This window comes from Larus michahellis, chromosome 2 (genome assembly GCF_964199755.1).
Source record: "Larus michahellis chromosome 2, bLarMic1.1, whole genome shotgun sequence".
NCBI lineage: Eukaryota > Metazoa > Chordata > Aves > Charadriiformes > Laridae > Larus > Larus michahellis.
In genome coordinates, this window is record NC_133897.1 from 128,153,693 (window position 1) to 128,179,706 (window position 26,014).

Here is a 26,014-nt window from a genome sequence, read left to right on the forward strand (position 1 = left end):
ATCTCCAGCTTACTGAAAGGTCATCGTTCATAATATATTTTTCTCTTCCTGGGATAGCCTTGGCCCAGGACTCCCATGACAGATGGCTTCATAAGAGCAGCTCATAGTCGAGACTGACATGCACATGGTCTTTATTCTTTTCTTGTTTCCAGCTGATTATTGGCATTTTTAGCAGTTTTTGATCACTAAACTTGCATTTTATGCTGTTGTTATTCCTTCCGTTTCTGCCACTCTGATTCTTACTCTTAGCAGACCCTAGAGATTAAATATATGCACTACCATTATCTAGAAAAATTAATGCTAAGCAAAGGTGCTGGACTAGTCTAGCCCAATAGACTTTTGGCAAAAGTATGCTGCAGTGCATACTACTTTCCAGTTTTTGATGTGACCCTCACTATTCTTGCCATCAAAATTGTTCTAAAACCTTATACCTGAGGTGCGAATAAAGGGCTTACTGTTCCTTAGGCACACATTAATACAGCTAACACAAACCTATCCAACATCCCTATTCAGTGGCCCTCAGGCAGAAACAAAGCAGTTGTGCATCGTGTGGAAGGAGATGTTGACAGGAGGCAGCCAGGAGAGGAAAAATGTTGCCCTGGAAGAGGCAAAGTGGTGGTAGATAGTGACTAGTGGCAAGACTGAAGTGTTTGGAAGCTGCTCAGTGAAGGAATTTGAGTTGGTGAGAGGACTAGGGCAAGTGGGACAGTCACTGCTTCAGGACATGGGGAAGAAGGAACAGCCATGGGGCTGGAGAGGAGGGATTGGATTCCTGTAAGTGTGAGTGGTGTCATGGGAAGGAAGGAGGGACACCAAAGATTGCTCACGAGAGAGAGCATTGCAGAGACTCCGGTGGAGAGGCAACACCAGAGAGAGAGGGCCAGGCACTGACAGCGTGTCAAAGTAAAGCAGTTGAGGGAGATGAGGCGCTCTGAGCTGCAGCGCTGCAGTGTGGTTAGTGTTGTAGAAAGACCAGAAAAGGAGAGGGACAGAGGTCTGTGGAGGGCTTGAGAGAGAAGTGGTGAGACAATGGAGTCTGGCAGGGTGTTTCTGAAAGGTGAAGAATGAGCCCAGATCGATGGTCCTTCCTGACAATGGGTAGGCCAGCGCATGAAGAAATGGAAAGTTGCAAGAAGCAGAGAGGAAAAGGGGCAAGATATTGTAAGATGAATCCTTCTTTCACCGCTAAAGCCATCTTCTGGTTTTTGTTTGGTGTTTGCTCATTTTGTACTTCTCAGAAGATTTCAGACCCAGCCATATTATTGTGATATTGGTCAACTATATCTGAAGTTGATGATGGGGAAAAAGAGGACCACAACACTTTCTGTGATACTGAGAGAGGTCAGTGAATAGTATGAAAACAATCATATCTCTATGTATAGCTATAAACAATTGCACTCCTAAAACTACAAGAAAGTCTCTTTGCCATGAAGTCATGCCCCGGGAAGCTTTCCCCATTTTAAGTCTCAGACTCCTGTTCAGTTACACAAACTTTTGTAAACATCAGTTCACCATTTCTTGCTTCTCCAGATATTACTAGGCTTTAGTTAGGTCCTTGCTGGAGTTCCTGTATTCAGTGCTTTGTATTTTCTCGGAGGAGTAGTCACGTGAAGGTCATCAACTGCAGAAAGAGAAATAAATTGTCTTTTCCAGCGCTGTTTTGCCTGCATTGTATGTGGCTTTCAAACCTTAAGGTGCCCCACAATGCTAGGAGGATCACCTTGCGATCTTAACCTTTTCCATCATGTCACGTTGAAGTTCTGACCTAGTGAGATGAAGGAGATGAGCATTCATTGGTATAAAAAAGCAGTCAGGTCCCACCCTTCACTAGTTTTCTACAAACTGAGGTGGTGAAGAAAACGGTGACAGGAGGGACAATCTCTGAGCACATATGTGAGTGTCCAGGGATCAAAGTCAATGTTTTGTATGGCTGCCAGCTGGAGAAGAGAGCTGCATTCACTCTGGGGTAAAGCATCCAGGGAAGTACTTGTTGTGACGTTTGTGGTCCCTGTCTGGAACTGTCCTTTGTGTCCTCTCTGGCTCTGGGCACTCACTGCTGGAAGCCACGCAGATATATAAAGTTTTGTGACTTTTGCCACATGTTGACCTGAATTTCTGCAGTTGGTTTCTCTAGAGGAGATGACTTAAGGGGCAGAGGTGTCTGGATTGCCTCTACTTTTTCTCCTGATAGTTTTTTTTTTTTTCAATAGTTAAACTCTTTTTTAAAAAAAAAACATAACACAAAAAAACAACAAAACAACAACCAACAGTTTGACAAGATCCCGGCTACTAGTCACTGTTGATATGCAGAAATGACTCAGGATGAGTTACAAGCTTTGTTCTTTTGGAAGCTTTTCTTTCAGCTGTGACAACTGTAAAGTTTATTCTCCTAGGAATTGTGGAGATCTTCCACCCCCACCCTCTAATAATTAATCAAATTAGGTGTTCCTGCAGTTTCTGTAGTGGATACGTTTTCAGAGATGATGAAATCTTCAGCTACGTTAATTACAGAAATACAGTGTCAAAATACTAAGTATGTGATTTTATATACTTCCCTGAAAGAGCCATAAACCTCACAAACAAAGAAATTCTGGACTTTGTAAAATTTTTAAAAGAAAGACTAACATAAATTTATGAAGAAAGATATTCCAAAAGCATGTAATATAGGATAGAGATTGTTTTGTTTTGTTTTCTGCTCTGATCACATTGGATCTTCTCATAAAGGAATTTAACTCCTGTGGTAAATCTAATTTTTGTTAAACAAAAAGGTTTTTTGGGCCCTGAGTGGGGAAAGTTTACAGAATTAAGGCATTAGGTGATTAGGTGGCATAACCCTCCTGTTGCATCTACCAGATATAGTTGCATAAGGGACTTGGTGTGTGAAATGGGGCCAGTAGGTCACATTAATCAATTGACTGCTAATCTCAAGCATTAAATGCCTACTGTAGATTTTTCACTTAACCCTGGTTAGTGCTCACCAGTAGCGATGTGAAGACAGGCTGGGGTTGGGGTTGTTCAGCGTGGAGAAGAGAAGGCTCTGGGGAGACCTTATAGCAGCTTTCTAGTATCTGAAGGGGACCTACAGGAAAGCTGGAGACGGGCTTTTTACAAGTGATAGGATGAGGGGTAATGGCTTCAAACTAGAAGAGGATGGATTTTGATTAGATAGCAGGAAGAATTTTTTCACTCTGAGAGTGGTGAGGCATTGGAACAGTTTGCCCAGAGAAGTTGTGGATGCTCCAGCCCTGGAAGTTTTTAAGGCCAGGCTGGATGGGGCTTTGAGCAACCTGGTCTAGTGGAAGGTGTCCCTGCCCATGGGAAGGGGTTGGAACTGGATGATCTTTAAGGTCCCTTCCAGCCTAAACCATTCTACAATTGAGCTGTTCGTTAGGCAGAAGCTGCATGTTTTCTGCACTGGAAAGAGCTCTTTGTGGAGGGCAGAAGCTCATTTCACGTGTGAAGTGGTGAACCTTAGGTGGGCTTCCAGTGGAGGACTTAGTCCTCCTGAAATTTTACCATTGTGGTTGCCAGTTCTAGTGCTGCCTCTCAGCTTACCAGAAGTTGCATCATTCCACCAAGAGTAACTTTTCAAGACAGCCCTTATCTTTCCATGGGGTAGCTGATGTCATGGTGGTTATCGTGGTAGGTCATCCAGAATTACCTGCTATGTGATAAAATTAAATGTTTCCACTCAGGCCTGTTTCTAAGAGTTTCTTAGAGTGTGTGTTGAATGAGAAGAATCCCTATTTAGTTTTTTCCCAAAGAACTAGTACTAGGCTCTGATTTAATGAAGTCCGAAGAGTATAAAGAATAGAAAATGATTTTGCTGTGAACTCCCTCATATCTGGTTTTATTTTTTCCACCATTGTCTCTAAGTCTTCCTACTTTGGCACCATGGCATGAGAAGAGCTTCTTAATAATAGGGTTCTTAATAGACTTACTAAGCATAAATACTTATGCTAGATAAATGCACAATCTGGAACCTAAATCAGCCTTTCCTGATTTGTATGTGCCAACATCTTAGAAATAGTTTTCTGATCTATAAGGTATTTTTCAGAAAGAGACATGTTTATACATAGATCTGTTTAACATTGTTTACAAAAAAAAAGTAGTAACTTTTTCTCCCTTATTGCTGCTGCCTGTTGCAGCTGAAGTTTGTAATTTATAGTTAGTTTAGGTGCTGTAAACTTTCATATAAGTATTTCCTCATGTGACATATAAACAGTATTTGATCAGAAGCACTCTGAGGTGGACTGCTTGAGCAAAGCAAGACTAAGATATGTGACCTCAGCCAAAACTTAGTCATTTCAGTGTGATTTAAATTATCACTATGCAGAATTGCTTGGCATTAGAATGTAATCATTCTGATATTCAAACTGGATATGGTTGCATCAATTCTAAATGAAGTTTTCTGTTACCTGTGGATCATTCTAGCAAGGTTTTGTCTTCTGTAGATCTTTCTATTTGTTGTCTGTCTTCTCTTTCTGTGTTCTACTAATAAGAACAGGTTTGGAGAAATGAAAGAATCTATATACACCACACTTTTTGTGACTCTTTCAGTTACATCTTGATAACTTCTTTCTACAAGAACATGTTCTTTTGCAATGCTCATTCACTTGAGTTTTCACTGTGATAGGCAGCCTGTAATGAAAATGTTGACTCACCTGAATGATATCTTTGTTTTCTTTATTTTGTAAGTCAGATAGCAAGATAATTTTAAATTACAAGTATTAGATCACATTTTTCTTGAATGATTGCTTATGACTATGCCAAGTTACTGCACTCACCTATTTTAGTCACAGTCAACATCTTAAATTTCAGCGTTAAGGAAAGCGTTTATATAGAGTCGTGAATGATGATAGCTTCATGTCTTGTTAGCTTAATATTTTGAGTCTCTTCAAAGAAATGGTACTCCTTGTCTTAAAGAATTTTGTGTAAAGAACAAAATGGATTCATCTTGTAACATAAAATACAGATAATCTTGAGGGGAGGAGGGGAGGAAAAAGGATCTATGAGATGTAGCCTGGATATGCACGTAACGTAGTCTTCCATTCTTCTATAGATTGCATACCAGCAGCCTTTAATTTTCAAATGCTTTAATTCTAGTGCAAGTACTCAAATGACTCACCAGTTATCTAAAGCCATCAGGTAACTATACCTATATTTAGCTTTGTTCTGTGTTCTTATCCTTGTTTCTATCTTCATTTTCTCAGTGGTAAGCTACAGTGACTTTCATTAATGTTTAGAAAAACAAAAGCCCAAAACAACATGGGAAGTGTTCCCAAGGGTTCTCACTAGTCAGCCTCTGCAGGCTTTTCACAGGCTCTTTCTTCTGAAGGTCAGGACTTGTGGAGGGTAAGTCCTCTGTCTTCTTTCACAGTACCTTCAAACACAAAACACTTAATCCCACCTCCCAACAGGCAACGCTTTTCAGTTGGAGGTGATATCTTCTTTTTTTTTTAAGAAGATGTATCTTCTCTCTGCTACTTGTGGGGTCTGCCTTGCTGGTGGCATCCCTAGTAGTGACCAGCTTCAGCAGTGCCTTCAATTTGGTGGTTGGTCTTTTGCCAAGGCATGACCCCAGCCCTTAACTACCCTTCTTTCTCCACTGAGAAAGTGCTGTGCCACAGACTGCAGTATTTAACCACAGGTCAGGGTGTCTGCCTTTTTAGCTCACTAGATTGAAGTGTTGAATTGCAGAGGGTCAGACATGAAATCAATACTGTTTTTCCATCTGGCTGCCTTGAAGACTATGTAAACTAAAGCTATTTATCTATAAAATAGTGACGTCCACTCTGTGAGATGTACAGTTAATAAGTACGAGCTGCTGCTTGTGTTGCTGCTGGGAAGGATCTTGCCTAGGTAATTTTGTTTTTAAAGTAGTTACGGTTAAGTTCCCCTGAGATTTGTAGTAGTGAGATGCAAATAACATATACAACAATGACAATTTTACTTTTTTCCTTACAAGCTTTTTAGATCTGCCTCCAGCAGTCTTTGGAAGCTGATGAGGTGAGCGAAGATGTGCTGCCACCTAGAAGGCATACTTTGTTTCCTGTACTTGTCTGCCTATTATATCTTTTAGGTGTGGATTTTGTTGCCCCTTTCTTTTGTGCGTATGATTTTTTTCATTTTCCTTTTGATTTTTCTCTTTGGGGCTTTTTTTTTTTTGACATAGCGAACTTCTCAAGTGCAAGGCCTGAATCTCTTTCACTGCCATAAGCTTCTACAGATTTTAGGCTTTTTTTTTTTAATAATCTCCAGTCCATCTCACTTATCCCCGTTAGTTTGGCTGTACTCGGCACTGGTGAGGCCCCACCTCGAGTACTGCGTTCAGTTTTGGGCCCCTCGCTACGAGAGGGACATTGAGGTGTTGGAGCGTGTCCAGAGAAGGGCTACAAAGCTGGTGAGGGGTCTGGAGGACAAACCTTATGAGGAACGACTGAGGGAGCTGGGGTTGTTTAGCCTGGAGAAGAGGAGGCTGAGGGGAGACCTTATCACCCTCTACAACTACCTGAAAGGAGGTTGTAGAGAGATGGGGGCTGACCTCTTCTCCCTGGTGACAAGTGATAGGACGAGAGGGAACAGGTTCAAGTTACGTCAAGGGAGGTTTAGATTGGATATTAAGGAACATTTTTTCACTGAAAGGGTTATTAAACATTGGAATAGGCTGCCCAGGGAGGTGGTGGATTCACCATCTCTGGAGGTGTTTAAAAAAAGGGTAGATGGGGCACTTAGGGACATGGTTTAGAAGTGGTTTTTGTCAGGGTAGGTTAAAGGTTGGACTTGATGATCTTAAAGGTCCCTTTCAACCTCAGCAATTCTATGGTACTTTCTTCTCTTGTATTTTTATTTACTTGAGGAAGTTACCTGTAAGTTCTGCTGAACATTAACTCAGACTTCAGCTGCAGGAGGACTGGAGGGGTGTCATGGAATGGGAGACGTGAAATATTCTAGTATACAATATCACTGGAAGATTTAAAGGAGTCTCTGGTTTTACTGTGAATCCTTTCATTGGGAGTTGAAGAAACGTGTATAGAGATCTAAAAAAATTGTGACTACTGTAAAAGGTAGTTTTCAGACTTTTCCATTATGTAATCTCAGATCTGTAAATGTCAATTTAAATCTCATCTTCTGAATGAGTAGATGCTTCTAAACATAGTTAAATCTTTAGCCTAACTTGTAAATTAGAATTTAAAAGTAAAAAGTGTTCATAGATCAATTGTTTGGGTTTTGTCCCATTGTATTGATGAGATGCAAAACAATAGGAGAAGCTACTGCTTCCTGCCATAGTGTACTAATTTACTGCAAGAGAAGACTATAGTCATACCAAGTACCCAAAGAGAAAACAAGCCTTCTAAATTCTCCTCAACATCAATATTTCAAAGCTATTTCAATTTGGTTTTAATGAAGCAGATGCAGAATTATATAGAAGGGGCAGTTGTAAGTACCCAGAATAGCTTAACTACTTTTAATGAGATAAATGGTTAGATTTTGCAGGTTAGCCATGCATGTGCTGTAGCTTTATGTGCTGAACTGATCCGTGTGAAAACTCAGTACAATGCACAGTACTGTGCGCTTCCCCTGGGTCCTTCCAAATACGAATATTTATCCTAGCGTGGGGAATATGGTGGTATTGCATGCGGCAGTCCAACTGTGTATAGAAATAATGATGTTTTTTAAGTTATACAGTGTTTTTCATAGTTATGGTGTTTCTGTTATAGAATAATACCTACAGTGAAGTCAGTGTTAAATACTTAGGTAACTTTGAAACTTGTTCATGTTTCCCTTCTCTAGAAGCCCTTTTACTGTGGTTATGCTGCTTATGTTTTGACTACAGGCTGCTGGAATTTGCTTTGAAAATAACAGTGTCTGGTTTATTTGCTGATTAGCTTTGGAGCAGCTTCTTCTTTAGACCCTGATTGAGGCAGAAGTTTTGGGAGCAAGGAGAGACTTACTTGTTCAGATCGCTAAAGACTATGTTATCGTAGAGCATGCAGGAGGTACATGTTTGAGACACCCTGAAAGCTCCAGTTCTGACTTCACTTAATTTTGAGTGTTTGCCTTTTGACCTATTTCTTCATGTTTGTACCTGATTTCTATAGGGACAAAAAAGGATTATTGTTATGCTATTAAGGTTTTGTAGTGATTTCCTTTTCCACCTCAGGCGTGTTTGGGACTTTTAGACTCACCACAGAGACATCACTTGCTTGAGGTAGGGGGAAACCAATGATCTCAAACACGTACTGTCCATCATGGGACAATACAGTATTAGAAAAGATGAGGCATACTTGCTGCATATTTGTGCGCACAAATTGTATTTCAGTTCACAGTGAAGGCTAGGTTCAGACCCATAACCATTAGCCTGCTTTATTCCTGATATTATGTTGATATAAATTCTTGCTAAAATAATAAATGCCTACTAAAATGATGTGTGTCTCAGCAGTGTTAAATTGTGGTGCCAGTGAGACAAAGGTTGTTATGTACTTGCATTTCGGTTAATGTAAAACTGAAGATTCTGACGCTGGTGTTTTTAGGAATCTATTCTGGAAGTGCTGAGGATTTGCAGCTGGGACAAAAGGCTCCATCTAATTTGGGATTGATTTTCTGAGCAGCTAATACTTCATGAGGATGGTCAACTGAAGAAATTTTGGGTTTCAACAGCAGTAGTATCACAAGTGGTGACTTGTGTGAGGCTACTATGCTGTGCAGGCATGCGCTGCGGAGAAATTGGGCAACATTTTTTGCCCCCAGGCCTGGTAAGGGGAAGTGAAGAAAATGCCTGCTGTTCTGCCCAAGAAAGGTTTGAGAAGGCAGACCAGTAAGTAATTTGTCCCCAGGATGTGACTGAGTTCCCCTGGTGCATGTTTCCCATCTTCAAAGCACTCCCTACCTCCTGTGCTAGTTTTAGTAGGATCATCACTCTCCCCCTCACCTTAGTTGGAACGCTGTGCGAGGACAGGGGAGTGTCTGCTCAAATGGTCCAAAAAGGGTGGAAAACAAGGAGAGAGAGTCTTAGGCTTGGTGTGGGCACTTGTCTGTCGCCACTTATACTAATTTTTCATAGCCCTAGTTATGTGACTTGTGTGCTCATTTTGCATTAGAGGGTTGGCTAAAAGCCACAAGAAGTCCTGGAAGCAGAGCCTGGGATCTTATCTGCCCCACAAACTCTAACTACTAGGTCTACAAGCTGCCTGAAATGTAAGTACGCTCTTCTTCAGGAACATTATGTAGAGACTCTTTCATAAAAGGGCTTTTGGCTTGCTCTGTTAAATAATTAAACTGCTCTTCCTGGAGAGGCTTTTCATCTGTGCCAGCAAAATGCTTCTGGTCTCTTTTAAGAGCTTCATGAGACTGGGTTCTGGTATAGCAAGTCACAGTTGCTGGTTTTATATGGAAGCACTTTCTAGTCATTAAATTAACAATCTTTCTAAGATTAAAATCTAAATTTATTTTACATTTGAAGTTTAGTAGGCTGTCTTCAAACTTGTTGGCCTTGAAATGATAACCAAAGCCATTCCATTCAAAGGTAGTTTTCTTCTGGGATTCATTGTGCTGAACGTCTTCAACTCTTGTGTAAAGTAATAATATCTGAGAGTTGCTCTGAAACTCTGAATTACGGGTGTGGACTGGAGACTTGAAGTCTCGAAGGTTTGCAGTCTCTGAGCTCCTGGTGAGCTGGCTGGCAGCGGGGTGATTTTGGAGCGAATGCCTGTATGCATTAGTGTCTGCGAGGAACCACTTCATGTTCCAACAGTCGCACCTTGACTTGCTTTCTAGTTCCATCTTGCAGCTCAACATAAACGCCTTCTCGCATAGAGAGATGTAAGAGAGCAGAAAACAGTCTTTGAAGAATAAAAAAAAACCAACAATGGGCTTTAGAAATCTTGATGGGCCTTCATTGTCATCACGCAAGATCAAAGGAAGCCTTGGAGCCTCGCTTTCTACTCAGAATTGGAAATAACATTCTTAATTACAGAAATGAGCAAATCTGTTTGCAGGAGTTTCTCCTTCAAAGGGAGGAATGCTGCATTTCATCCTTCAGCTTTTGCGCTCTTTGCAGCGTAGCATTTTTGAAAAATTACACCTGTCCTCTAATGGAGGACTTGCATTTTAAGTTTTCCCAGGCCAGTCTGTAGATATCTCAGTAAGATATACTCAGCATCAGATTGTGTCACCCATTGCAGTAAGGTGGTCATGGTGAAAATGATACTAAATAGAGAAGGAAAAGAAAGTGCCAGCAGTGGTGATGAAGATTAATAATGTGGAGGTACTGGAAGTATACTTATTATATTACAAGCTCTTTTTTTCTGCTCTTCCACTGAGGAAAATCTGTACTTGTCTGTCAGCTTTCTGGCTTAAGGGATGCTCTCGGGATCCCTATTTTCCACCACATCAAGTACAAAAAATATTATCTCCACTTACGAAGCCCTCTTGTGGCTTGTTCCGATGTAGATTTAACCTCCCATGTCTTTGTGAGCAGTTGACTTTTGCTACCATTATACCTTGTGTTAGGACTTCTGCATCTTACATCAATCATGCTTCATTTTTTTTTTTTTTCATTGCTCTCTCTTTTTAAACCTGTTTGTTATGGTCTGCTAATGTGTCTTTCTCATTTGGCTGTTTGGAAGCAGAGGCTGCTTTTTTTGCCCTATATTTTACAATCTTTGGCTCACTAGGGTCATGGTCATTAATTTTAGACGAGTCAGGCATGCACAATATGGGGTCCATGGTATGGATGTGCTATTTAAGGCTGTGGTCCCTTGCTGCGGTTCACCAACTTTGTGGCCACCTACCTGGTCAGCCAGAGGTCATGAAGTGGTGGCTAGAAGGCACATGTGTTTTGGTCTTGCGAAGGTCTCAGTTGTGCTGACAGGTGTGTTGCCTTCTGAAATGGGCAGTTCATACTGCATCTGTGCTGCCAGCTGTGAGGAAAGGTAATGGAGGGAAAAATAAGTAAGGTGGAAGGACAAGGGGGCATGAAGGATATTTGTATAGTTTGAGGTGATTGCTGAAATACAGCATAGAGGTGGAAGAAAACACTGCACTGAAGGAAAAGTGGAAGGAACTCAAGAAGAAATAGAAGGTTGACATTAAGATGGAGATGTATTGGAGTGACATGTGGCAGGAAGCATGTTTCAGGGTGATGTGAAGTTTTTAAAATTACTTACTGTTTTAACTTGGGATTTCTGTGTTCTTAAGGATGCAAACAGAATAATACTGTTGTCTTCCACGTCTGTCTGTGTGGGCAGCATACAAGTGCTCAGCATAGAAAACCTCCTGCAGGCTTCACTTCAGATCCTTCTTTACTGCATCCATCAGTGGTAGGATGAAACACACCTCGCTGACAGTTTAACTGCTCCTCCAATGCTTTTCCAAGGTGGCCGTGAGGGACTGGTGTCTGCATTTCAGTCAGTTGGGTCTTTGACTGTACTACCAATGTGTAGGTCTGGGGAGGCGAGGGATGGTAATGTCCTTTGGAATGTGGGCATTTGGGGTTTTTTGGTTTTTATGATTCTGAGGGAAACAAGTGAATACGAATGCTATAAAAAAAAAAAAATACTCTGTAGGAGTATTCTCAGAGGAATTGCTGTCTGGGACATTTAGAGATATAATTAGCATATTTGAAAAAAAAGTCCTAAAGTTGCAGATTAACTGACCAATTTCAAAACATGATCAGCGGCAGTGACACATGTATATCCACACATGTACAGGTAACTGCCGTCTTACAGATTGAAATTGGCATCAGTCCAAGAAATGTCCCTGTGCTTCATAAAATTAACATAGTTTTTTCCCATGCTGAGTGCCAACCTTGAAGCCTGGTATTTGTGACTTCTTAAGAAAAGTTTATATGGCAAACAGTAGGTCCATGTCTTATTTTCTCCACGGATGAAGATGATGGGTCTTGTGATGAGTCTACCACCAATCTGCAGAGTTCCCAAACTCTACCAGTTACTTGCTAGGAAAGGAAAGAGCTCAACAACTATTGCAAAGTCAAAAGTAGTTTTCACAAGAAAAAGAAAATCCTAGATAAATTTCTTGAGGAAGAAAAATTGAAATTTAGGAAAATTTGTGGAAGAGAAAATTGTCCCCTCATCTGTTAATCTGTGTAAATGTAAAAGATACCATACAAAAATCTTAAGATTTTGTTGTTGTTATTTATACATAACCATGGGATGGTTTAGCTTAGTTCTAAAAGTCTAATGAATGCATCAAGCCAAGTAAAATATTCATTAGAGTAATTGGTTCAGTTCAACCTCTCAAGGCTACAGCTTGGAAATATACACGCTATTGCCTTCAGAAATACAACATGTTGATTCACCAGCCGTTTTGCTCAGCTCATTTTCATTCCATATGTTTACTATACATTGCAAAATCTAATTAAGTAACTGAGCAGTAGCAGTTTCCAAGCAATATTTGGTATATTTTTAAGTCAAAGGTTAAATGGTATCCAGAGTGAAAACTGTTCAGTTGCAAGACACATCAGATTTTTTTTATTTTAAATATTTTTGTATTGAAATCATTGGATATACAAGTAGTTATAAAAGTGATCATAACATAGTAAAAAGTTATTTGTTCCTGAAATAGTAATCTGTCTCTTAATTCACTTACATATGCCTAAATTAAGTGTAAGATTCATTAATGTGCTAGCTAGGCGGTTTTCACTGCAAGATGCTGGTGTCACTGTCATATGATGAATTCATCATACCCCCATACGTTTTCCTCTCTCCTCCCCTCTGTGATGGGCATCTGCCTCAGACCATATGGTTTTGGAAAATTTTGATTGAAACTGTTCTATCAAGGAACAGGGCTAGAGAAGAACTCCCTTGCTTTTAATTTCTAAAAAACAATTGTAGAGACCTTCTGTTTTCATGCAGAGGAGCAGGAACTTGAAGCTTAGCACAGGCGGGTGACTTGTGCCAGGGACAGGCTTTTGCTTTCGATGAAAGTCTGCCGAATATTGGCCAACTCGCATACCTTTAACAATTTGTTCACTTCCAACAGAGACTTGCTGGAGCTGAGGAGTCTCTTGTGACTGTGTCCTCATGAAACCTCTCTTGGCCACTCTTCCTGGCACGCCTGTACGTGGCTGTATCCTATCCCAGGTCTGGTGCATGGGCCAGGCACTCGTGTGGGGTCACCACGGGCAGTGGGGAAGGCTGGTGGTGCTCTGTGTGGTTCTCAGTTGGAGCTTTAGCCACTTGCCTTTGATGAATGTGGACCCTCATGTACAACCACTGGCTCCAAACATGAGACCTGCAGTGCTGTTCCCCACACCTTTCTTGCCCAGCACATTGTCAGGATGGTTAGAAGTGACTGTTAAATCAAGACTGACATATGGACTCCTCTGACTGGTCTCCTAAGCTAAGCACAGAGGTTTAGTGACTGTTGACTGTGCGGCAGAGACAAGTAGGTGTCTCTTGAAATGCAACTTAGCAGCTGTCAATGGGGAAACATCTTAATGCAGGACCCAAACCACTGGGGAGCGGTGCTGGACTCATGCAGGAGGGAGCAGCGAGGGCTTGGGGAGCTGCTGGGCAGAGACGGGGACACACAGGCTTAGCAGCTTGCATGGGAGGGAACCAAAACTGAGAGTTCTGTGGCAGCTAAAGCCTGTTTAATTCCTGTTTCAGGATTCTCAGTCATTTTGTCACCTGCTGTAGGCACCTTTGGTGATCTGTGAGGGTGAATTAGATTCAAGGAATGGTTTATGTCTTTTTGATTTTCTTTATTTTGTGTGTGTGTATCTTTTCCTTTGTTTAGCAAACTGAGCATTCCCAGTCGCTGGATCAGAGGATGTAGGGTCAAGGCTATTGGTCATGTTTTCCCTGTTGCTACCTTTGGTGAAATGTTGTTAGAAAAATCATTGTGGATCTGATCATCAAATAATTGGGCACCTCTTCTTCCCATGTCTCTTGAACTCTTTTTAAATGAAGTTTTTAACCTTTGTATAACTGCCCCTCCTCCCTTTAATTCATAAAATATATAGTTTTCTGGCTTCAAGCAGTACTGCTGAGAAACTTGTAATATTCTTACAGTATTTTAAAGAAGCACAGTTTATAAAAATTGATGAGCTCCTTAGATGATGTAATCTGAAAAGGAAGACTTATTAAAATAGCCTCCTTCGTTTATTGCAACACAAAACTTAATGTTGACTGCAAGTTGAATCAAGGGGTAAAATGTCAGTCTTCCTGCATTTCATTTTTATTTCTAGCCATATATAGCTTTGAGAATCTTTTTCTTACAGAGATGAAGTCCGCTTCTAGCACAGAGCGACTCGTTATGAGCAATTTTCACTGGCAGATTAAGGAAGCTGTGACACAGCTATTTACATATTGTCAATAAATATGGTCTTGCACTGTTACCACATGGAAGTCTTGTTCCACTGGTAACATTTTTATGTAGTAGCAATTACAATTTTTGTACTGAAGTAAGCATGATAGATGAAAATGTTTGTAAACAACGTTGAATATCATGCACTTGGACTGTGCCTTATACTGTATGGAGCTGGTGATAAGAGTAAAGAATTAGGAAAAAATGCTGGTGTGGGCATATGGGAACTCATCATTGCAGTGGGGTTCGGGGTCTTTTAAGTATAATGTTTATGGATGTGTTTTATGTGTAACTTAGTGGAACATCTTAAAAATGCATTGTAAAGTTTGTGTATGCATAATGCTGTAGCATTATGATATTTTTGGCAATATCGATCATGAAAAGGGTACTGTATCTCACAAGAGACAGCTGGCCCTGGCACTTCTGAGAAACGGGCTGTGTACTTCCACCTTGCACCGATGTTTGAAAACCTTCTGGTCAGAGCAGAGCTTAGGTAATTACATGAACCACGTGGGAACAGAAAACTTCAGAAGATTGTTTTCTGATTTGTGCTAATCAGAGCGAAGATTAATTGAAACATGCTACCAAGGAAGACTAAAGAACAGTAGTGCCTATATCTTTTTTCACGATTATTTACCTGATATTTTAGAAGCTCTCAGCATCTTTCAAATACGCAATGGTCTCTTAGATCATAACACTCCTTAGTTTTATGGACTTACATATTTATAAGATGTGTGTAATGCTTACTTGAGTTAGTTCCCCCTACTTCTAAGGAGTATTTGCTCACACTAAGTATTTTCCAAATGAATTCAGTTGTTTTGCATAATGGCAAAAATTTCCTTGGCATTTCCACCCTAGCCTCATGAAAGCTTAGTTAGGACTTTACGTGCCGATGCACATAGAAGCCCTCGGGTCATCTGTGTATCTGCCCACGTGTAAACGTGAAGGACAGAGGGGGTCCTGTTGACTTCTGTGGGGCTACTGTGTGCTGAAAGCCCGCCTGTGGGGCCTCACCCATCCGAGGTCTACGTTGTAGATAGCGAAGCACTGTACCTAAACCCGTCTGAGATCTGTTGTGTATACAGTGCTGATAATGTGTACATGATGGTAACATGTAGGTTCAGAATGAGAATTCTTACTGGCGGAATAAACTGCTGCATTTTATTGTTTTCTAATAGACCTAGCAAACTACAAGTGGTCAGCTTCTGAACGAGCACTCCTAAATATATCTTTTTTTTCAGAGATGGAGACAAACCCCCTTGTAGGCGAATCATTCAGGAAAAACAACAACAACAAAACCCCAAACAGGAATTTTGTCTTTATCCACCCAAGCAAATAGCAATCCCAAATGTCGATGCTTTCGGCTGCGAGGTGTAATATGTTCAAGCTCTCGTTTCGTCGCGCGCGGTGCCTCGGCAGCCCTGCGCTACGGCAAACGGCTATAATTAGATGAGCAGCCCGCTAAGCAGCGGTGACAGTGTGCGAGCCCCAGCGAGCATGTGCTGGATTCTGCATGTGCCCGGCGCTTATTGGCGGGCGAGGTTGCTGCCTGCCGGTTTGATAGGTTTCCCCAGTAATCTTTATGCTGCATTACAGACATAGATACAGAGGTACTGTGTGCATGCGAGGGGAGAGAGGTGCTCAGCTCGTAGCGTAAAAGAAAGCCCCCCCTCCCCGATGAAAGGCACTGGTCTTTGTTGCAAAGCATCAGTACTTAAGGACCGCTAGCTGCCAGCGGAGAGGTCAGCGAAGGAGTTTTACTTGGTGGTAAATTACTTTCAGGTCTTTATCTCTCCGGTAAAACAGTCATGCATGAAATGAATACTGTTAATCATGTCATCTGTTTTAATTTGATCTTGCTTTCATTAATATCGTGCGTACTCCGGCGGGAGAGCCATCAGATTACAAAACATATCATTAGAGTGGATTTAGTACAAATATAGAGTGTATTTATACAGGAATGCTGCTTTGATTTGAAATTTTGAGCCTGTGCATGTGAGTGGTTTTACTGGTTGCCTTTTGTTATGCTAATGGAAATATTTCTTTTGCTGGGATGTTTTCTGCAGAGCAATTGAATTTGAGCATTTATAACTACTGGCACATGAATATAAATCTTTATAAATAGTGATTAGTTTAAAGAATAATTATGTGAAGTGTTCTTTAATTTGATCACAGCAATAACTATCTTGATGGTTCTCTTGCACAAGACAGAAGGATGAGGAGTAATATGCTATTGTTCTTTCAACAAAGATGCTGGAGCCTTCATGTTTGGGTGGATTCTTTGTTTCATTCACTGGGTTTTATTTTAAGTGGCTTTCAAAATGAAACTAAAGCCCCTCTGCCTGGTAGACTGCAGTATATCCTTTGCTTGCATACACATTTATTATCCCTTTATCTATATATATCTATGTATGTATTGTTCTCAAAGGCTGAATTTTGGCCCAAAGCCTTGTTTATTGTCCGAACTGCCTTCAGCAGTAGAATGAAACAAGATAGATATGCCAATTTTTTTCATCTGTGATTCTGAGGCTATTACAGTATTTATCATAGCGTCATAGCCATTTAAGTTCTTTTCATACTTGACCTACGCATCAATTGATCACAACTTTTCCTATAAAAAGCATGCATATTTAATGAGCACATCTTACAGTGAAAGCTGTTCACAACAGAAGGAAGCAAGCATGAAGTGTGTGTGTGTATATGTATATATTAAAAAAGTCTCTTAATGTAGTCGTGACTCATTTAGTGACTTTTGAACATTGAGGCTGACTGTTGAGACCTCAAACTTAATGCCCTTGTCTGTGTCAGACTCCAGAGGCCACATGAACTTGTATATTAAGTCACCAGTCATCTGGCTGGCTGGCTGCCACCATGCGTCTGAGGTACGAGTAGATTGTCTCAGCCAGGATCAGGAAGGTGTTAGGAACGGGAGCTATTTTGGTATTAGTCTTCACTCTTCCCCCTGCACCTATCCAGGAAGAGGGTTTTGTCTTTTTCCTACTGTATAAACCAAAGCAAAATTTAAGTTGCTTGCTCTTGAACTATGTGATATGAAACTGTTACCTCCTGATACCCTTAAATGTGAGCATTTATTTGCTTGCTAACTTTATATGGTCGTGGGTACAACAGATTACTATAATTATTTGTGATGACATATTCAGAAGGAAGAGTATTTGGGGGGCTTAATCACAGCTGGTACATACCAGTTTCTTTTGATTGTTGCTGTTGGCTAAAATAGTTACTTTGGTGTCTCCATTCACCTCGGTTTTATTTCCAAAGTTGTTTTCGTCAATGTAGACTTGGAAAATGGCATTTTTGCATGGTAACAGTTAAGCTTGGACAGGGAGGACTCGGAATCTGAAGGCATGTTGTTCTCAGGCTGTTTCATATAACCTCGTTGCTCCAATTTACCAAGCAAAAGCGTCTTAAAGAGGTTTTCAGTTAAACTATGCCTTCTGCCTTTTTTAACAGAGGCTTACCTGAAGTAATTTATCTACATCTTTATGACCTTTGCAACAGCATCCCATGAAGGAGTAAATAATGGCGATGTTAGTAATAAAGAAACGTAGGAAGTAATATGCCCAGCTGTATTATGTTTGCCATATCCAGACAGTGTATTTTCAAGAGATGAGAGGCTGATATTTTCTATTCCATATATTGAGCTATTGTTATTTGTAAGTAACATAAGGCATAGCTGGAAAAATGCTGTAAAAGTTAGCGTAATTTGGGTGATGGATATGGGGAATACCACCACCCACTGGAACTGAAATGCTGCACCAGCAGCTATTTAGGTGTGGACATCTCTGCCTCCAGAAAGAGCTGTGGTGATCTATGCAAACATCACCAGAAAAAATGACAGTAGTGAAACTGGAACTGGTGACAGTGTAATTTAAACTTGCAATACCTTAACAGGAAGGAAGCTACTTTGTTATCATTTCTCTTTGGGTTATAACCTCGTTTTTCTCCTAGGTAAACAAAGGAAGCAAATTGAAGCAACAGTTCATGTGGATTACTCTCTAAAAAAGTTGTCATCTTTGTTGCTATGAACATATTTTAACTGTAACCAGCGTATTGCTACAGGAAATCTTCAGATTATTCTGCATGAGATTTTATATTCTGAATTTTTCCAGTGAGTTTCTTGATGTAAAAGTTTTTAATTACTCTTTGTTAGGAGAGGCGTGCATTGCATGTTTGCTGGGCACCTCTGTGAACTGTTCTTATTTCTGATATGTTGCCCTGTAGATACATCCCCAAGTCCTTTGTTACATGAAAGGGAAATTATTCTTTCCAACCAGGAATGCAGAGAGAGAGAAAGAGAGCGTGTGTGTGTGTGCATGCATAGGTATTGTAAGGGCACAAACGTATGTTGCAAAAATCAATGTCTCAAGTGTTTCATAAATTTATGTGTATAGCTGGTGAAGAATCACTTATACTATCTAACACTAATATGTGTTTGTGTAGAAATTAATATGTTGTTAGCACTTTCAGTGTCATACCATTACTCTCATTATAATCCAATAGAAATATGCTTCCTCCTTGAAGAGTAGTGTTTTCAGCAATGCTAGCTTTGGCTGCTAGCTGGAGATGGATATATGCAGTAAACTGGGTGCCTGTGATAAACAGTGCTACACTAGCTCGGGCTTATTAAGGTATTATGTCTTTTTACTGCGACATGTGTAAATGAATTTTGCATACTGTGCCAAGCCTAAGCAGAAAGATGATGCTTAAGGTTAATGCTTTTTTTTTTTTTTGAGTAGTCTGTTAGCAATGAAAGAGATACTCCTGAAAAACAGTTGTAGGGATTTAAAGTATTACCAGTGTTTATTTTGCAGGATTTGTACTTATATGCTTTACAGTTTTTTAAGTTGAGTAGCAGTAAGTGATATACGTGTAAAGGTTTACGTTAGAATGAGGAAAGTGGCATTATGCCCTAAAGCTCCTTTTTCCCTTTCCCCTGTTTTTGGAACCAACTCTAATTATTGCTTTGCTGATGAAATGTCTGTCTCTTTAAATGGTCGAGACATTCAATAGCCCATCTATAAATGCTTATTATAACACTTAGAGAGTTCATGGGAAATCAATAGCCTGTTTTCTGTATTTTGTGGGGTGAACGTCTTTTTATTCTTTTAAACCTGCAAACTTTTGGGCTGGGTGGTGGGAGAGGCTCAGGATGAACCCTCTCAGCGGAGATTCCCTCTGCAGACTCGGCAAGGTGTGCATTAAGTTGGGAAGGCCTTATTGTCGTGCCAGTCATCCCACACCAATGCAGCAGCGCAAATTAACGGGGTCAGAAATGTGACCACATTTAGGCTGCTGCTGCCCCAGTTTGGGGGTATGGATGCTCCCATGCCTGGGGACTGGGCACAGGCAAGGACTCACAGGGGGGAAGGTCTGTCCTGCCCTCCCCTCCCCTCACACAGGGCTCTTGCTCACCTGGCACAAGTTATTCTGGGGACTAACTATGTGGAGTCGGGAACTTAAACAGCGGATGAAATATGCCTAGCTCCAGGCATCTGCGTGTCAAACGTTTGTGATGTTTAAAGGAAGGTAGTGTTTTATAGACCAGGGAATGGAAGCAGCAATGCCTTTTTCTTGCAGTTCTCACAGCTGCAGTGGTATGGTGAATTGAAAACAAAATAGATATTATTATTATTATTATTATTATTGTTATTGTTATTATTATTGTTATTGTTATTATTATTGTTATTGTTATTATTATTGTTATTGTTATTATTATTGTTATTATTATTTTACATTTAATCTCCTGTTATGATTAATTTCAATTGTTTGTAAAGGTATTACCTGCAGTATTAAGTGCGGCTTGATAGATTTAATGTAACTGGCAATCAGTAATCCTGGATGCTATTGTCTGCGTAATCCTGGTAACGAGATTCCTGTCTCACTTTCATGATGCCTTTCATGGACGTGCTTCAGCCACCTGTAGGCACAACTACTTGCTACAGCCTTTCCACGAAGCACCTGAAGCTTCCAACCCTGATCCTCACTTTGTAAATATGTAATTTTTAAACACGAATTGTCCATTCCATTCCACAGCAGACATTATTTGGTTTTATGCCCTGTCATGCAGTTGTCTGATACTTCTGTGGTATATTGATTTATTAATTGAAACAGTATTTTATTTATACTGCTGATGATTATATGGCCATCTATGTTTTTGGCTGTGTATCTGTTGGGTCTTGTAGAATGATTTTACTGTATCCATTCATACCTTCCTAATGTAAATGTGTGTAGTACAAAATCCCAATTAATGGCAAAGAAGGATATTGAATTCTTGCTTCTCTTTTAAGGGAGCTTAGCATTTTGGAAGTTGGTAGACCAGCCCAAAGATGAGGCTGTTCTGCTCCCTCATTAGGAAGTCTGTGGAAACACATTCTGTAGCAAAGGTATGCAATGTGTAATGCAACTTGTGTAGGTTATTAGTGACATTTAACTGGAGAGAAATGTGAATATCCAGGTTTTCCACGGTATGCACATATCTACAAGTTTGTGAATATTTGGCTCTTGCATCTGTTCAGGGTCTGTGTTTAAGGTCTTGGTACTGGTTTTGTAGGTAATGGTACTGAAGGAGAGATGTTAATACATCTCTGTGTTTGCCTATAATGCAAATGCATAATATGATACAGTCCCTGTTCCAAAGTGTCTCCTGCCTGTATAATCTAGGCAGAAAAATGCTAGAGAGGAATGGAGAAACAGAGACAATAAAGATGAAGCATCTTTTATATGACCACAAACTGTGGGCTTGCAAGGTAGGCTGAACAGTCTGTGCTTTTAGGATTATAAACCATCACTACAAATGTCTTTAAAAAGAGTGAAAAATATTATAAGGTCAGTATAACTATTCCTGTCTATATAAGCACTTACAGCACAAACTTCCCAGGGTAAGGATGATTTCCTTCTGTCTCAGCGTGGTAATTGGCATTGGGTATTTTGGGCATTGCAGTCATCTGGAAATGAGTGTGCAGCTTTGTATTTTTGCCGTGACATTACAACAGCGGTCTAGTCAGAAGGCATATGAGGAACTTGATAAATTGCATCCCTTTCTCTTACATTACTGTTACATCAACCCTACTGCAATCCATGGTCCTGTCCCATCTGTGTGTCCTGTCTGTCCATCCGTCCGTCCCCCCACACCCTTTAGCATACTGTGGAGTACAGAGATTGCTGGTGTGGCAACCTACCTCCCCAGGGACCGGGTGAAGCCCAGCAGGGGTGGTATGATTGCTGGTAATTTTATGTGGAAGGCAGGTACCACGGTGGGTGCAACAGAACAGGACCTCAAAATAGACGATGCATTGTCCTTCAGTGTTTTGGTGCCTCTTGTTTTGCTTTCCCCCACAATTTTCTTCTTCTTGCCTTGCTGTCACCTCCTTTCTAAATTTATCTGACCCATTTTTCCATTCAAATCTCCCCCCCTTTTTTTTTTTTCCCCCATTCTGTCCAATCTATCTCTCTGCCTTTCAGCTTCTATCTGCCATTCAACCATGTGGTCTTTGACATCTTTGCAGTCACCACTCCCTTTCTGGGGGGTGGATATCCCAAAATACTTTGTAGGCAGAGGTGCCCAAGGACAGCACGCAGGTGAAGAATTTAAGTTCTCTTACCCAAGATGCTTGATATTTTTTCAGTTATTTATTTATTTGTTGGAGCAAGTTGTCCTTGGCTCCTGCTTGGAAAGCTCATTCTGACAAATACAAGTCTTACCCCTGACCTTTCCAAGTCTGACATATCTGCTTTTTTCCTCTCAGCCTATTACCTCTTTACTGGAAGCAAGCATCTCTGTTCATCTTCCTGTCATCCTCATGTCATCTTTAGATCAGGCCTTTCCAATGTGATTAAGGAGCTTTGCTGATCGTTTCTGCAAATGGGGCTCCTTTTCATCATGCCTCAGTGCAGGTAGCCCACAGCAACCATGCTTCTGTAAGAGCTAGCCCCAAGGAGCTGCTTCTGCCCCTCTTGCTCTTCGTGGGTGTCTCAGGCAGCAGTGGCACATTACTGACCTGAACCTTGACAGCTTCGCTGCTGCCTGCGGGGCTCCAAGCCGTGTGGGTGCTTACTGCCTTAAAGTCACATTTTGCTCTTTTTTGTGCCGGCTACTTGGCACACGTGCTGCACTGGGTGCCTGAAGGATCCTGCCAGAGGATCTACGCTAGGAGGAGGTTTTGCAGAGTGCCTTCATTAAATCCTCACAGAGCAACAGTCAGGCAGATCGTGCCCCCATCCCGTGCTAAAGTATACAGGATTTGGGTTCTTCATCAGTAGCAGGGCTTGGTGAGGATTTTTTCCTATGGTACGTGTGGAAAAAATGGGATGCTTCTTTACTATTGACTGTGATTTTTAGCTCTCTAAAGAGCCAGAGTTTTTGCAAGTGTTTTCTCTTTCCTTATGCTACAAAGCAACATACACTTTCTTATTTTACTTCAGCATGACTCTGAAGCCTAAATTTGCATCAAAGGCATGTCTGCAACTAACTCTTAAAACACATCCATTCTTAGAATACATCTACAAATACTAAATCCATCTGGTGTTGAATTGCCATGATTATTTTTGCAAGCTTGCTGAAACTGGATTGATGCTTCCCTCATCTTCAAGAAATATGTACATCTGCCATTTATAGCGACTCTTACTTCTGGCTTTTGCAGAACATAGTACTGGAAGCATTAGGATCCTGTACAAAGCTTTCTTTTTCTGCTTCTCACTAAAATTAAGTATGGAATTATCAGTGTATATAAATACCTCACAGGGAAGAGTAAAGGAGATGGAGCCAGGCTCTTCTCAGTGGTATCCCATGGTAGGACAAGAGGCAATGGGCACAAACTGAAATACAGTAAATTACATTTAAACATAAGAAAACACTTTTTTTTTTTTTTCAATCTGAGGATGGCCAGACACTGGCAGAGGTTTATCAGGCTGTGGAGTCTTCATCCCTGGAGATATTCAAAACCTAGCTGGGACAGGGTCCTGGGCAACCTGCTCTGGGTGGCCCTGCTTTCAGCAAGGGGTTGGACTAGGCAATCTCCAGAGGTGCCTTCCAGCCTCAGCTGTTCTGTGCTTCTGTAACTAGAAGTCTCCAAACAGCAGACCAAGTAGGCCTTGAAACTCTAGGCAAGTTATTTTTTCTATACTAGTTCTGCTATCCAAAATTACTTCACATTTTATACCTGTCCTTAGGTATGAATTTGCACATGCGTAGATACATATACACCTACCTATTTCTGGCTGCTGTGTAAACGTACCTGGAAGCTAGGACAAACTGGACAATATGAGAGATGGAAAAGGGAGGAGGAGAATGTTTTTGTATTTTTCTTAAATATACAAATGCCATTTCTTCCAGGCCACACTGGTTTTCTATGTTTCATGCACACATTGAGATATTTTTCCCTTTCACAATAATATGCTACATCTGTATAGTAAAAAAACTAGAGAAAACTGCTTTAGAGAAAGTTTAATTTTTCTTAGATGACTTTTGTTGGGCACTATTATACATAATTACATCTTTGTTACGGTCCGCATTTATATGTAAGTGGGCACAAATTGCCCAGAAAGAGATCTGCATGAAAGAAAGAGGAGACCAAAAGGCTCTGGGTCAGAAGAGGGAGGTGAACCCTCAGCTAAACTCTCCTTTCTCAAAAGCATAGCTCCAAATTTAGTAGTAAACATGGAAAAACTGGCCTGAGTTGAGGACTTTCTCCAGACACTTTCTATTTATGCAAATACTTTTTGGAGTCCGACATACGCATAATTACTGCTCTGCTGGTATTCAGCCCTGTTTCTGCAGCCCACGGTAGTTGTGGAGGTCTGACAGCGTTGCTGAAAACTAGGAAGCTGGACAAGGCTGACTACTAAATTCCCTGTAGTCTCTTTGGAATATACGAAAGAAGCATGAGGTGACCATAGGGGCGGTGTTGGAAGAAGCTGTCTATGAGCATCCTTTGTAGCATGAATTGGATAACTTTGCAAGTATTCCTTTTTCCCCACAAAGCTCTTCGTGTCCCCTCAAAGCCATGAATCTTGCCTTATAGCATTAACACAGTTTCTTTCTCCTTTTCAGCCCCCATTAAAGTCAGTTATCTCCTTGTTTAAATTACCACCATCATTAGTATTACGTTGTTTGGGGTTGAAGTAGTTTTCTTTGTTTACATCTTGGCCTTGATAAGTGACAGAGCATGCAGACCTGAGGTTTTGTATTTGAAGTTGCAGAAACCATTATCTCTGTTCCCAGGAGCATGTGGATTTTTTCTATTTAAATATATGGCAATGCCATGTTTTCTCTTCCGATGCCCTGTGTTCAAATATGGGATTTACTTTTTCCTGCTTGTTCACAGGTCTTGGCATAACATCTTAGAAATGCTACTTAGACATTTCTAAGACAGTGAAGCACTGGCAAAAATAATAATAATAGTAAAAAAAACCCAACTGTTCTGAAGATGAAAGAAACAAATCTCTATTTATGGATGCGTGCTTAGTTCCATGCTTAACACATCAGCTTCAATCACAGCCACTGGAAGTTTTGAACATTTTTTGTTGTTTAAATTTTCAAAAATTAATCAGATATATCATTTAATCCTTACAAACTGTCCCATTTTCCCCCCTGTTTGTTTAATTTTAGCTTAGCGGGTAGGCTTTTTACACTTGAATAGGTTACTTTAGTCCATGCAGTTGTCTCTTGAAAATCCTTCACAGGAGTGAAGAAGGGATGGGTTTGTACTGACAGGCTTGGGTTTCCCTTCCCTGCTCTTCTTTCCCCTTCCTGTGCCTGTGTTTTAAAACTGTCCCTTCCTCTGTCTGTCCTCCAGCCCCTTTTCTCCCCAAGTCTATAATGCTCACATGTGCTGTGAATTTCAGTTTCAAGGACTGTTTGGCCATCTGAAGCAAGAAGAAAAGGTCCCGTTCCATATTTTTGAAGTGTAAAACTTGCTTTTCATTTCCTTTTCATGATGTAGCTGGAAATGTCGCAAACATTTGATGTGAAATACTTCAAGAAAAGTGCGACCTGCCTATAAATCAAGCTGCCCCATAAGCCTGAGATAGGCTTGGCGCTGTCACCGGTGTGACCATCACTTTCTTGCATGGTCCTGGACTTCCAAAATCCACAGGGAAGAGGTGACAGAAGCGGCAGAAGGAGTTTCTGTTCAGGTACTTGGGGTATTTACATGGTGTTCCCCAAGGAAGAGTTTACAAGTTTTAGGGACTTGATCTCAGACCTTCAACACGGTTTAAGTGATACACTGCTTCTGGAAGCAACATGTACTGGGGTGCGAGTTTCCTGCTTTTCCTCACAGGAGGAAAGGGATTTTTATTAATCATGAAGGTATTGGGTCAGCTGCTTTTTTAGGATGTTTTCTTCCTGAAACCTGCCAGTTGGTTGGAACAGCAATTGCAAGTTGGACAAAGGCAGATTCACACCAAGGTGCTTTTGGGCAGAACACTGACAAAGCAGTGACTTCTTGAGATCATTACAAAGTTTGGTTTCTTTCAGTCAGAAGCACGATGCTGTGCCTTGTGCCGCTGCATCAGCACTCTTGCTCTGCTCTGGAAAAGTTTGGAAGCTCTGTGTGTTTTCATAAAGAGGACAGAAACCCAGCTACAGTGATGCTTATGGGGACCCCATTTGCATTTTGTCTTCAAAATTGAGTTACCACATTTAGAAAATAAGTTGCTAATA

At 40.8% G+C, this 26,014-nt stretch overlaps 1 protein-coding gene across 7 annotated transcripts in view; it reads left to right on the top strand.

Annotated features, from left to right (window-relative positions):
* Positions 1-26,014, top strand: part of FAM110B (family with sequence similarity 110 member B) — a 114,755-nt gene that overhangs the window by 39,946 nt on the left and 48,795 nt on the right. Inside the window, exon 1 of one of the 7 annotated variants that reach the window (XM_074577068.1) lies at positions 15,827-16,098. The exons of 4 other annotated variants lie outside the window; for them this stretch is intronic. The gene's annotated coding sequence lies outside the window, so the exon portion shown is untranslated. Of the gene's footprint in view, positions 1-15,826; positions 16,114-26,014 lie in introns of those variants that run through there. 2 more of the 7 variants (XM_074577070.1, XM_074577071.1) reach the window with 2 other exon arrangements.